The sequence below is a fragment of the Coptis chinensis genome, chromosome 2, assembly GCF_015680905.1.
Source record: "Coptis chinensis isolate HL-2020 chromosome 2, ASM1568090v1, whole genome shotgun sequence".
In the NCBI taxonomy this organism is placed as follows: Eukaryota; Viridiplantae; Streptophyta; class Magnoliopsida; order Ranunculales; family Ranunculaceae; genus Coptis; species Coptis chinensis.
Genome location: NC_141457.1, coordinates 64,789,113 through 64,801,936, shown reverse-complemented (window position 1 = coordinate 64,801,936; position 12,824 = coordinate 64,789,113).

Here is a 12,824-nt window from a genome sequence, read left to right as displayed (position 1 = left end):
AGACAAACAAATCGTGAAGGAGTCTCCATAGATAGAAAAATCATCCATGAAAACTTCCATAAAGCTCTACCATGTCACTAAATATATGAAGCATACACCGGAAGGTACCGGGAGCATTACAAAGGCCAAAAGGCATTCGTTTATAGGCATATGTTCCGGGGACATGTGAAGGTTGTCTTTTCTTGGTCATCAATATCAATAATAATCTGAAAATAGCCGAGTAGCCATCCGAAACAATAAAAGGCATGACCAGCCGGACGTTCAAGCATCCGATCTATAAATGGTAAGGGAAAGTGATCCTTTCGTGTCATAGCATTTAAACGTCACAGAATCAATCTGATTCTCCATTTCATAGGACCTTGAGTGACAACATAGTCACCCTTCCCGCTACGCACCATGGTAATTCCCCGACTTCTTAGGAACTACATGAATGGGACTTACCCATTCGCTATCGGAGATTGGGTATATAATACCCGCATCCGATGTCGCAAGACTTCTTCCCTAACCACCTCTTTCATGGCGGGGTTCAAGCTTTACACCGAGGTTCATGAGAAGTCTTCGCGTTATCCTCCAAATGTATCACGATGAGTGCAGGCGGGGCGTTAGAATCGATGCCCTTAATGTCAGCTAAGGACCAACCAATCGCAGACCGATGTTCCCTAATCACCCTTATTAAAGATGTCTCTTCATCTTTAGTTAGCGAGAAGATATAATTATCGGTGACTACCATCCGGATCAAGTTGAATATATTTTAACTCCGGGGAAGAGGTTTAAGCACTGGTGTGGACAGAATGTCCGTTGATGTTTCATAAGTGTCCTTATCTTGTGTAATGAATACTTGTTTAGGTAGCAAGTCTTCATACTCAGTATATGGAGCAACCGACGGGTCTACAATTGGTGTGGACTCGAGGATGGTGTTGACCTCCTCTAAGTAGGAGTCATTCACAAAATCAGAAGTTCCAAAAAGAAAGGAATTTGTACATATTGTTTTCGTGAAACGTGTTGTTAAAATAATCTTGAGCTAAACTCTCGATCATGCTAACCTCCCCATCTATAGATCGAATCCGGTAACTGTTTCATCATTTTAAAACATTTACCTCGACGTAAAGATGGCCAAAAGATAAGGACATCTTTCCATCGCGACAATTTATAAAGCGCGTTGGCAATTGCCAAGAAGGGGGCGCCCTAAGATGATTGGGTACAGAGTCATTAGCTTACTTTCTGTATCGAGGATAACAAAATCAGCCAGGATAGTAGAAATCCTGAACCTTAACAAAAGCACGTTTTCCACTACACCTTTAGGATACTTAATTGACCAGTCCCGCTAATTGCAACGTTATTTTTGTAGGTTGCATTTCCTGTAGACCTATTTGTTTATACAAGTAATACGGGAGTAAGTTAACACTTTCGCCCCCCGTCTAATAAAGCGGTCGTCGTGGTGGGAATCTCCTAAGGTGCATTTTACTGATGGGGCGACGGGGTCCTTGTACTTAACAATTCCATTATTTTTCGGATAAAGTTGAACCGCTCCATTGCTTAAAAGGCGCCTTTGGGTATGTTAGCTTTACTTAGTAGTAGTGCACAACTCTTTAAGAAACTTAAGCGTGGTTAGGAAGCTTTTAATAGCTTCGAAAAAGGGAGGTTTATCGTTAGATTCTTGAAAACGTTCCTAATTTCCTCAAAGTTTGTATCCCTAGTTAGCATGGCTAATTTTTGAGGGAACGGTGGTTTCGGCTTCTATATTTCGCATATGGCTCTACTTGCCGTGGTAACCTTGGCTTTCGGTTTCTTTGGTTGTGGTTTAACCGGGTACCTCTACCGTGGTAGGCTCTTCGGTTTCTATTCATGGTATCTAGTTCGATATCCGTGTAGAGTATCGATGGGGTAACTACAGGCGTAGTTACTTTGTTATCAACCACTCTTCTAGAACGGAGAGTGGTGATGGCATTTAGGTCACCTACGATTGTAGTTTCCGTACTAGAATTACCGTTTACCTCAAAGGTCGTGGTTTGCTATTTTGGGTTTGGTATCGGTTGACCTGAAACACGCCTTTTGGTTGGGCTTTCTCTTGGGCTAACCGTTGTATGCCCTGATTTATGGATTGTAAGATCTGTTGGTTTGATTGAGTCATTGTCTGGAAAAGTTGTTGGGTAACTTGTATAAAGGCGCCTATACGATCCGGTTGTGTAGGTGTAGTAGTCACGGGTGGTGCGACCGAACTATCTCGTTGATTATTTATGGGTGGGTTGTGATAGTTATTATTATTAACCGAACGATACCTCTATTGGTATTATAATTATTATAATTATTCTCGACCTTGTGCTTGACCTTGTCGGTTTAAGCTTGGTTGTTATAATTATTATAATTCCCTTGACTTTGTCCCTTGTCCTTGCCTAAGTGGAGCTTGGTTATAATTGTTTGCTTGCCTAACGTTTTGATTATTATACCACGGAGGCGTTACTTGTTGATTATTTCTCCAACCGAAGTTGGGATGTTGTCTCAGTTAGGAATAGGATAGTTATTAATAGAGTAAACATTATCTTGCTCTAGTGGTTGTTGTTCATAAGCTAGAGGACAATAATTCGTCGTGGTGCTCGACTCAAACAGAAATTACATGGGTTGGAGTTTACATTCATGACGGGGATAGGCTTTTGTTGAACTGAAATAGCCTCCACTTTTTAGTTAGAGATTCGAGTAAATTTTAAGTTCGGATCGGTTTTATTCTCAAACATACTAGCGGCCTTGATCAAGAAAGAAGAACTAGCCGAGCGGGGATATCATCACTCCCCATTATTATTCCGTTTAGTTTGGTCTTCTAAAAATTTGTAAGCCTCCGGGCTCCTTTACTTAGGAAACTACCCCCATTCATTATGTCAAGGACTTCTTTATGGTGATGTTGAAGTCCTTTGAAAAGGCAACGAACTAACGGTCTTTTGCTAGGTTATGGTGTGGACACTCTATAAGGAGATCGGTGAAACGATTCCATGCCTCGAAAAATGATTCATGAGGGTTACCTTTTAAGAAATGAATCTTGGAAAGCATTTCATCCGTCTTTTAGGGGTGGGTAAAATGTTCCATAAACAAATTGAACAAGTTTAGCCCACGTCCACGCAATTAGGCGCTTTGGGCGCTTAACCAAGACGCCGCCTTATCGGGCTAATGTGAAAGGAAATACCCTTAGTTTAATCTCTGTCCGCACCAACCGTAGGGGTGGTGGAATGTTGTAAGGACTTGTTCAATCCTACGCGATAAGCCGATAGGGTTTTTCATGGTCTAACCCATGAAAACGGGTAACAGATTAAATATATTTGGGGATTCAAAAATCCCCGGTGGTCTGCTAGAACGATGCAAGACTTAGGGCTATCGCCAAAGCTTTGTAGAAGTCGGAGAGAGGAGTCTCTTTCTTCACCATTATGTCGTATGGTGTGTGATGATAGTTAGAGGTGTCGGTGGGTGGTGTACTAGATAGACTTGTTTGTTGCCGTGTAATTACGCTTTGTTGTTTTTGTTCGACCGCATCCTTAATCTCATGCAAGACTAAGTTAAGCTTAACTAAACATGCAACACTCCAAACAATTCTGATATACTAGTAGAAAACCTCTAACCGAAAATGCGAGGTATGGAAGAAAGGAATACCGATAAGCGTCCTTGCTTCGCTTTATGAATAAGCGTCTTGTGGTACGCGTGTTCGTATATATAAGAGATTAGAACACTGAAAAGCTTGACAACTCGGGTTCGAATCAAACCGTGGAAATCCTGAATTTTCGAGGCGGGGCGGCGCCAAGATTGCATACGCTGGCCAAGGCAATGTCGAAGCTCCAGAAGATAGCGGGTCGCGCTCTTTTCTTTAAGCTGGCCTCTTGTAAACGAAATTCCAAAGATAGCTGGTCGCGCTCTCTTTGCTGCGCCGGCGCTCCGATTGTATTTTCTCGAATTTTTCCAAAAACCTAAACGGCAACCACAAATATGAATCAAACAAGGGTGGGTGGGTTTAATGGGACTTAAAATAACTACTTCTACAAAGAAAACAATACTAAAGTGCAACTAAGATGGCAGCCATTTGATAACTATAAAATGAGTAGTTTACCTACCTAAATGAACTATTAATTCACAACGTAGTAAACTAAACTTATCCTTTTACGAAGTCTATTATCAAAGCTTCTACTCTCAATGCTAATTGCACTAAATGGAGTACGGGTTCGCTCCACTCCTAGTTCCCTAGCATGGATTGTTTTCTAAGTCTAACTAGTCGCTCTTAAGTCAATGAGAGCTTTACTAAATATTATACTACGATATACTTAATTAAGATGATTACTAGAAATGAACTACAAATGCTATGGAAATACTATTGTTTGACTCTAGATAAGGAATTAGAGGGAATTGAATCCACCTCGAATCTAACTTAATGACCTAGCATAGATTGTGGTATCTCGATTCTTACGCTTTCACCGGCAAGAATTCGAAGTCTAATCCCTAGTGTTCATGGCATTTCTACCAAGTACTAACTAGCATGTGAGGTCGCCACCCATTCTCATGGCTAAAACGACCTTTCTAGAGTGGAATAGATGCTACAACGTTTCTATACTAAACAACTAAGGTTTCATCAAGGCTTCATCAACCCCTCTAATGGAGGTTTAGCCTTGAGTCATCAATCTAACATTTACCATTGAATCTAAACTAAACATAATGTGAGAAATCGAGAATTACTTAATTTAGCAATAATGAATCTAATTTAATGGCCGGAATAAAACAATGACAAGAATTGAATTTAGATCTAAAATGGAAATGAAAATTCAACTTGATAAAAAAATACTACTTTATTTATCTAATCAATCCAACAATGATTCGTGAGATTTAATCTAAAAACAAGAATTTAAATGGAGCCAAAACTTAATTTAATTAATAAAACTAGATCTATAATTCTATATCTTAATTTAGGTCTAACTAGCTACCATTAACAAAGAGCTAAGCTTTTGTTTTATACATCCAGATCCAAAATTCGTGCATGGGCTTGGAGCCATGGGTTGGGCGCAGAATCGCCCAAAACCCAATTCTTTCAAATTCAAAAAGGCCTCTTCAGCTGCAGTTGGCTTCCACAGACTTTTCGTCCACTTCTGCTCCTCTGATTGGTTCAAGGCTTGGACCATTGCAAAGATCTTTCCGAGCCGGTCGTTTTGACATAAGGTAGGCCTCAATCCGGAGGTCTGAGTCCAAAGATATGGCATTCGAAGTTCTCACGACTTTTGCTCCTTTATCTCGCTAAAGTGGCACATTTCTCACAAGATAATGGACTTTGAAGCCCGAAATGCATAAAACACGTAATCAGATATTAACTCTTACTTATTATTCACATAATTGGTCTAACAAAGATGATTATTAAGGGTTAAAACTACAGTTTTGGGCTCTTATCACTTATGATAAGAATACTCATAAGATATAGTAGGAATTATTATCCTCGGCCCTACTCCCCAAGATATTCTTTATGAAGAAGCTTATTTTAATGACCAAGTGTCTTATCATGCTAAAACTATTTACACTTGGAATATTGATGGTAAATCCGAATATCTGATTTATCACACTTTACAGGAGATGCTCATGTATGCGAGTGTTTGCAAAGTTCATGGTAATACAGATGTTGATGTCTGTAAGTTTATATGCCATGGTATTGTGGGAACCCTAAAAGGTTAAGGTTAGTGGAATAATGTTCTGACTAATAAGCAAAGATATGAGATTTTTAATTCTACTAAGTCTGAGTTTAACTGAGAAGCAAACCAGGAAGTATCTACATCAGATGTTGTCTATACTTTATGTTTGTCTATTGTCCATCATTTTATGGGACTTGATGGTATGAATGCTGAGAAGAACAGAGAACTTCTCCAAAATCTTAGATGTCAATCTCTATCCCATTTTAGATTGTATAAAGATGTTTTCTTAGCCAAAGTACTCCAATTACATGATGCTAATAATGAGCATTGGAAATCTAAATTTATTGATGGTCTCCTTAACTTCCTTGCAGAAAAAGTTAGGAAAAAGCTTAGAGATCTAAATGGAGGATCAAATATTTCTTATAATTCTCATACGTATGGGAGTCTTATTAATCATGTCATTAAGGAAGGTCTTAGCCTTTGTAATGATTTAAAGCTACAACATCAAATTAAAAGCGTAATCTTTTCCGTAAGAAAGAGTTAAGAGAATTTTGTGAGCAATTTGCTTATGATATTCATCTTGAGAGGAAGAAGAAGATTTCTTCTCATAAAACCCGAGACCTTACCGTGAGAAAATATTCTCGAAAAATAAAAAGACTTTCAATAAAAATTGGAAATCTAATAAGGAATTTTACAAGAATCCACATCAAAAAAATAATGTTACTTGTTTGAAATGTGGAAAGCTTGGTCATTATGCCAACATGTGCCAAACTAAAATGTAAGCTTAATAATTTAGAGATTGATGAAGATCTTAGATTACAATTAAGTAAACTATTACTTAATACTAGTTCTTCCTAAACCAGATAATGAATATGATGATCCTTATTCTAGTTCTTCCGAACTGTGATAAAGCAAAGAAGGATGAGATTGTTGATTCCTCTGAAGGGTACAATCTTAAAGAGGTTTTTGATCGCCTAGGAAAGAATAAACCTAGTTCTTCAAAACCACTCTTTCCTCCTGACTTGAACACTAAGGTTCATCATCTTAACAAGGAGATAATTCAATTAAAACAAAGAGTGTTACAAATTAAGCTAGAAACACCATTTTGATAAAGTTACAGAAGAAAAGTCAAATAAAGACTTTCAACACCGCAATTTTATTTCCACTATATTTTCCAGAAAATGGAATATTTTTATAACTTTAATTATTAACAAAGAATATATTTTACTGATTATATTGCTTTAGTTTATAGTGGTGCATTATGAATTGATTCCTATAGAGTTGAAACCTATGGTTCAACATTATAATGATTATTTTAACGGTACCGTAAGAATCATACTACTCTTGCAAAATGGTTTTGCCTCAGTATCGTAATCATAATATTCTTAATTCTAGAAAGTTAACCGTATACTCTACAAAAGGATATTAGTGATTATTTAAAATAAAAAAATAGTTAAAATTTAAGATACCGATAAGATGATTAATTTACCTAATAAATTAAAGAGGTAAGGCTTAATCCAATACAGAAAAGTTTATTTCTCAACCAAGAATTTCAAGTAAAAAGATATTACTATTGAAAAATGTACCTTTACTCCTATAGACAATTATATTGGTGTTTTAGAATTTCATCAAAAAGAAGTGGACTACTTTTGATGAAAAGGAGATGACAGTTGTTCATCCTCCAACGACACCTTTAAGACCGAAAAGATAGTCTCAAACTGCGGGCTTATATTAAACCACGTGATAATCTTAATAGATTTGTTCTGGATCGATGATGTTAATAAAATTTGTAAACAAAATAATTATACTAATCTATGTTTACAAACTATTGGAGTTCAATTAATTAGAATTGAGAATAATGTCGAAAATATCCTTAAGCATATCCCAAGGATAGACCCTAATAAAATTAAGGATAAAGAACCTTTAAAGAATATTTCTTTAAACCAAGATGGTCATATAAGAACATCTATTCAAACCCCTTTGATATTCCAAATTTTAAGTTGATAAATCATCACCCAAAAATGATTTCATTGAAAATTATGTGGTCAATTAAGTAAATTGAACCTTAATACATTATCTAAAGAATCTAATTATGAAGATGACATTAAGCCAAATGAGATTTTGATATTGAAGCAAATTTTATTTCTCCCAATATTATCAAAATAATTTATGACAATAATACTCATAAGATGGGCCATGTAGGCCATAGTAGGAATTTATTATCCTCGGCCCTACTCCCCAAGATATTCTTTATGAAGAAGCTTATTTTAATGACCAAGTGTCTTATCGCTAAAACTATTTACACTTAGAATATTGATGGTAAATCCGAATATCATATTTATCACACTTTACAGGAGATGCTCATATATGCGAGTGTTTGCAAAGTTCATGGTAATACAGATGCTGATGTCTGTAAGTTTATATGTCATGGTTTTGTGGGAACCCTAAAAGGTTAGCGTTTTTTCTATTTTTGGAGTTTTTGTTTTATTTCTATTATATATATATATATATATATCAGCCCCGCTCACAAACGGACATCCGTGAAACGGACTTAACTAAAAAAGTGAAATATCACGCTTGTAAATATACTCACTGAAGCCTTCAAAAATCGGTCCTAAAAAATTGAAAACCCCAAACCTCTCCTATTTTCTCTTTTTAGAAAACCCCCAAACCTCGCCATATTCTCTTTCTTCTATTCTCTCAATATTACCGCTCTCTCTCTCCCCGGTAATTTCTTTCTATAAAAGGGTTTCTCGTTTCTCTCTTACTCATTTTATAAGCCTAAACAAAAAAGTGATCGGCTTTACATATATGATAAGAGCCCAAAACCTGAAGTTTTAACCCCTTAACAATTATACCTTTAGACCAATTATGTTAATAATAAGTAAGAGTTAATACCGACACGTGTTTTATGCATTCCGTGCTTCAAAGTCCATTATGTGCAAATATGTCACTTTTAGCCAGATAAAGGAGCAAAGGTTGGTTACTAAGGAGTTCTGTGATTAAAGGCCAATTTTCAAGAAGACAAAGCCTCCCGAAAAGCCCTGGCCAAGATGAAAAGTCAAAGTCCACGCTGGCGTAAACAAAAGCACAAAGTCGATAGAACTTCCGATAATCAGAATGAATAGTTTACCTACTTAAAATGAACGATGAATTCAACTGTAAGTAAACTAAAACCGGTCTACAAGTCTCACTTTCTATCTCTTATGTTTATCAAAGCTTCTACTCTCAACGCTAATTGCACTAAGTGGAGTAGGAAGTTCGCTCCACTCCTAGTTCCCTAGCATGGATTGTTTTCTAAGTCTAAGAAATCAGTCTTTAAGTCAATGAGAGCTTTACTAAATGTTATGCTAACAAGACGCCAAATTTAAATAACAAGATATAATAAATAACAAGATAAAATATAAACTAAAGTCAATCTACGAAAAGTTAAAGCCACGGAATTATTGTTTGAATCTAGATAGAGAAATGTAGGGAATCAATCCACCTCGATTCCAACTTTAATAACCTAGTATAGATTGTCGATCTCGATTCTTACGTTTTCAAGCAAGAACTTCGGAAATTCTAATCCCTAGTGTTCATGGCATCCCTACCCGATACTAACTAGTACGCTGAGGTCGCCCACCAAAAGGCCTCTTCAGCTGCAGTTGGCTACAGACTTTCGTCACTTCTGCTCCCTCTGATTGGGTCGAGCTTGGACCATTGCAAAGCTCTTTCCGAGCCGGTCGTTTTGACATAAGGTAGGCCTCAATCAGTGCGAGGTCAAAGATATGGCATGCCGGAAGTTCTTGACTTTTGCTCCTTTATCTCGCTAAAAGTGGCACATTTTGGCATAATGGACTTTAAACCTGAAATGCAGAAAAACCACGTAATCGATATTAACTCTTACTTATTATTCACATAATTTGGTCTAACGATTATGATTATTAAGGGGGTTAAAACTACAGTTTGGGCTCTTATCAAACCACCCAAAACAGCATTTTGCTTGTCCTCAAAGCAAATATGAGAAAATAGAATAAGTGACCAAAATGGAGTTCTACCTAATCTGCGTTTGAGTGCGATTGCATTGACCATATGCAACAAGGCCTTAAACCACTAGAATTCCCTAGTGGGCGAGTTAGCCTCATTGAGGATTTTCGAGTGAAGGTACTCACAAACTTCATCATACTGACGACTAAGAAATAAAACTATTGTTTTTCTTAATTCAACTATCTATACATCTCACTAGCAATTACATAAGAATAACGGTAAAAACCTAAGTTAATATATACATAATAATCAATCATCTACAATAAACATATAACAATGAGTAATACTATGAAATGTTTAGCGAGGTTTGTTTAGAAGGCTTCGAATAAGCGTCCTAAAAGTAGGTCTCACATAAATGTCAAGACAAAACCTCTGCGATTTTCCACTCAAGTTTAAGCTACTCGATTAATGCGTGTGGGCACTTTACCTTACAATCTCGATGACATCAAGGAAGCGAGGTCGATCAAACACATCGCCACTTACTATCACTAACCTATTCCTAATTGAGCTAGAGGTCTTTATTAGGTGTTGCGGGGATGGGAGATAGTTTAAGAAGGAAGGAAATGGATATTCAAAGGATAGAGTCTCTGGAGATAATAGAGTCTTCATATTATGTAACTTAGAAACCCTTGTTAATTACTTTTGCTTCCACAGCTTTGTTTTCCATCATATTTTTTTTTTTTTTTTTTTTTTTTTTTCTTTGGCCTTTGACTCCCTTTTATTCTATTTTTTGGAGTTTTATTCATTTCTATTTTTTTTTTTTTTTTTTTTTCTTTTCTCTTTGGATGGAAACTTCTTTTCTTTATTTTTACGGAAGCAACTAACTAATTTTTGTTTACCACGGGGTTTTCTCTTCTTCTTTCTTCCCCTCATTTCTATTCTCGGACTTATTTCTAAATTGGGTAGGTTGATTTTTTTTATTTTGTTTTGTTTTTGCAAGGGGTAAAGGAATTGTGGTTTATGGAAGGCTAAAGAAGGGGCTCAGTGGCGACTAAGCGGAAAGTAATTCATAGGTTTGAATTTCTGGCTATATCGATCAAAAGCTGACCCTAAATTCCGACTTAGGATATGGTTTAGTGATCAAGCAAAGTGGGCGTGTGATTTCTCCTATCCGGATTTTACTTCTCCCTTGTATGTTTCATCCAAATGTTTACATTTCGTATAAGGCTTTAGGCTATATTCTCTAAGGGATTTGTAGAATAAATTACTCTAGCCTAGATTTCAGAAAACTTCACGCTAACAATCATAGTACTCATGTAATAAATTTATAGATAGATGCAAGATTATTACCTACATATTAACCTAAAGTTTCTAACAATTATTACGATCACACTATTTCATTGAGACTTCTAGATTGTTAAGGCATGGAAAACAATACCAATATTCTAAGTGTATGGCATACTTTTTATTTATATTTTTGAATTTTTTGAAATTTTAACTAGAAAACAAGTGCATATTATACATATATCATATCCTAGCAGGATGTCTTAATTACCCGTGTTTTATGCCCCCTGAACAAAAAGCATGCTTTGTCGAAAGCGTTTAAATAAAGAGGTAGGAAAAATACCATTGAAGCGGCGGAAATTCAGAAACATCGCAAAACAATGTTAAAGCGTACTAATATAGGAAATAAAAGGCCTTAACTTATAAGAGTTCCACCCATTATGGGGTTAAGCAGAATTAAATTGCTTGGGACATAGCGGACACTACTTAACTAAAACTTACCCCCCGTGTACATGTACTCGTCATCCTCCTCTTCTATGAGGTTCTTTTCGCATCTGCCATGCCATAACAACTTGCCGCGCCTTCGTGGCGTGTATCATCAACTAATGCTAACCTCTACAGTGTTATTTGGTTTGATGGGGTGTAAGGAGCAACCAAATGTGGTTGCACCTGCCATCGACAAGTCATGGCTCGGAATGATCTTACCCTACGATTGGTGGGTCTCATGGATTCGACCCTTTTCCAATCTGTAATGCGTATCTGTGAGAATCACGGGTGAACAATGGCATGTAATCGGCCGGACCAAAGACAGGCGTAAGAAGGTACTTATGCCTCAAGGTATGGGCTAAAGCGGTAGCGACTAAAACTTCGGGGGAATGTCATACGGCGGCGTCCCTCAGCTAAAGCAAGGAGAAAGCGTCACCCGGCGATATTATTGCGGTAGTAAATGGCTGCCGTTCCCCTAGAATGTTCATCATGATGAACAACATGGTTAAATGCTACATTCGGTGATAGGCTACTGAGGCGATGTTATATTGGTCTTGGTCCATGATCTGAAATACCCTCCCCATAATACTCATGGAAATAGGCATATTCATATAGGTATGAGTTATGCGTCATATATCCCCGCGTGTGCATAGGATTGGGTAATGGCAATCCGAAACCAAAGCTATCAATTGCTTATTGAATTCCATAGTGCGTACCATCAATAGCAAAGGGGAAAATTTTTGTTCTCGCCATTAGGTACAAAAAAAAGTAATATTATTATAGAAGAATTCAGTTAGCTTAGGTGAAAAAGAATCGTCATCACTCACCCGAAGATGCCGCCATCCTAACTGCAAGATCCATTTCATGAGCGATGCTCCATAAATATAGGTTCCCGTCAAGTCTTCAAAAGGCGTTCGGGGAATGACTATAGGTGGTGTCATCTCAAAACTACTTTGTAGAATATTGCGAAAACTGGAAGAACCTCGGAAAATCTAAAATTCTGTGTTTACTAAAGAGGCGCGGGCATCATTATTATAGAAGTCGGGTCGCTCTTTGGTTTTGAAATTACAGTGTTTTAAGCGGGGTCGCTACTGCTGAAGCTTGAGGCGCATCTGTGATTTTGATTTCAGGTGTTTGGCCGGTCGCTTGCTCTACTTGAAGCAGCGGTAGCTTCTAGTAATTTCGACAAACAGATAAAGTGTAATGGTAGCTCTGCTTGAAGCGGAAGCTCTTCGTAAATCTGAGAAAGTGAGTTTCTAGAAAAAAACAAAAAAACTAGAAAAAGCTTGGAGTGAAAAGTGAAAGATGATTGTGGGGTGTAGTGTGGGTTGTGAGTGTAGTATGATGGAAGTTTAAATAGGTTCTGGGTTTCCAAAGCGAATGGACAAGTTGCCAAATTGTTTTAAAGGCAATTTCGGGAAATAGGAAATGCGCAAGCAA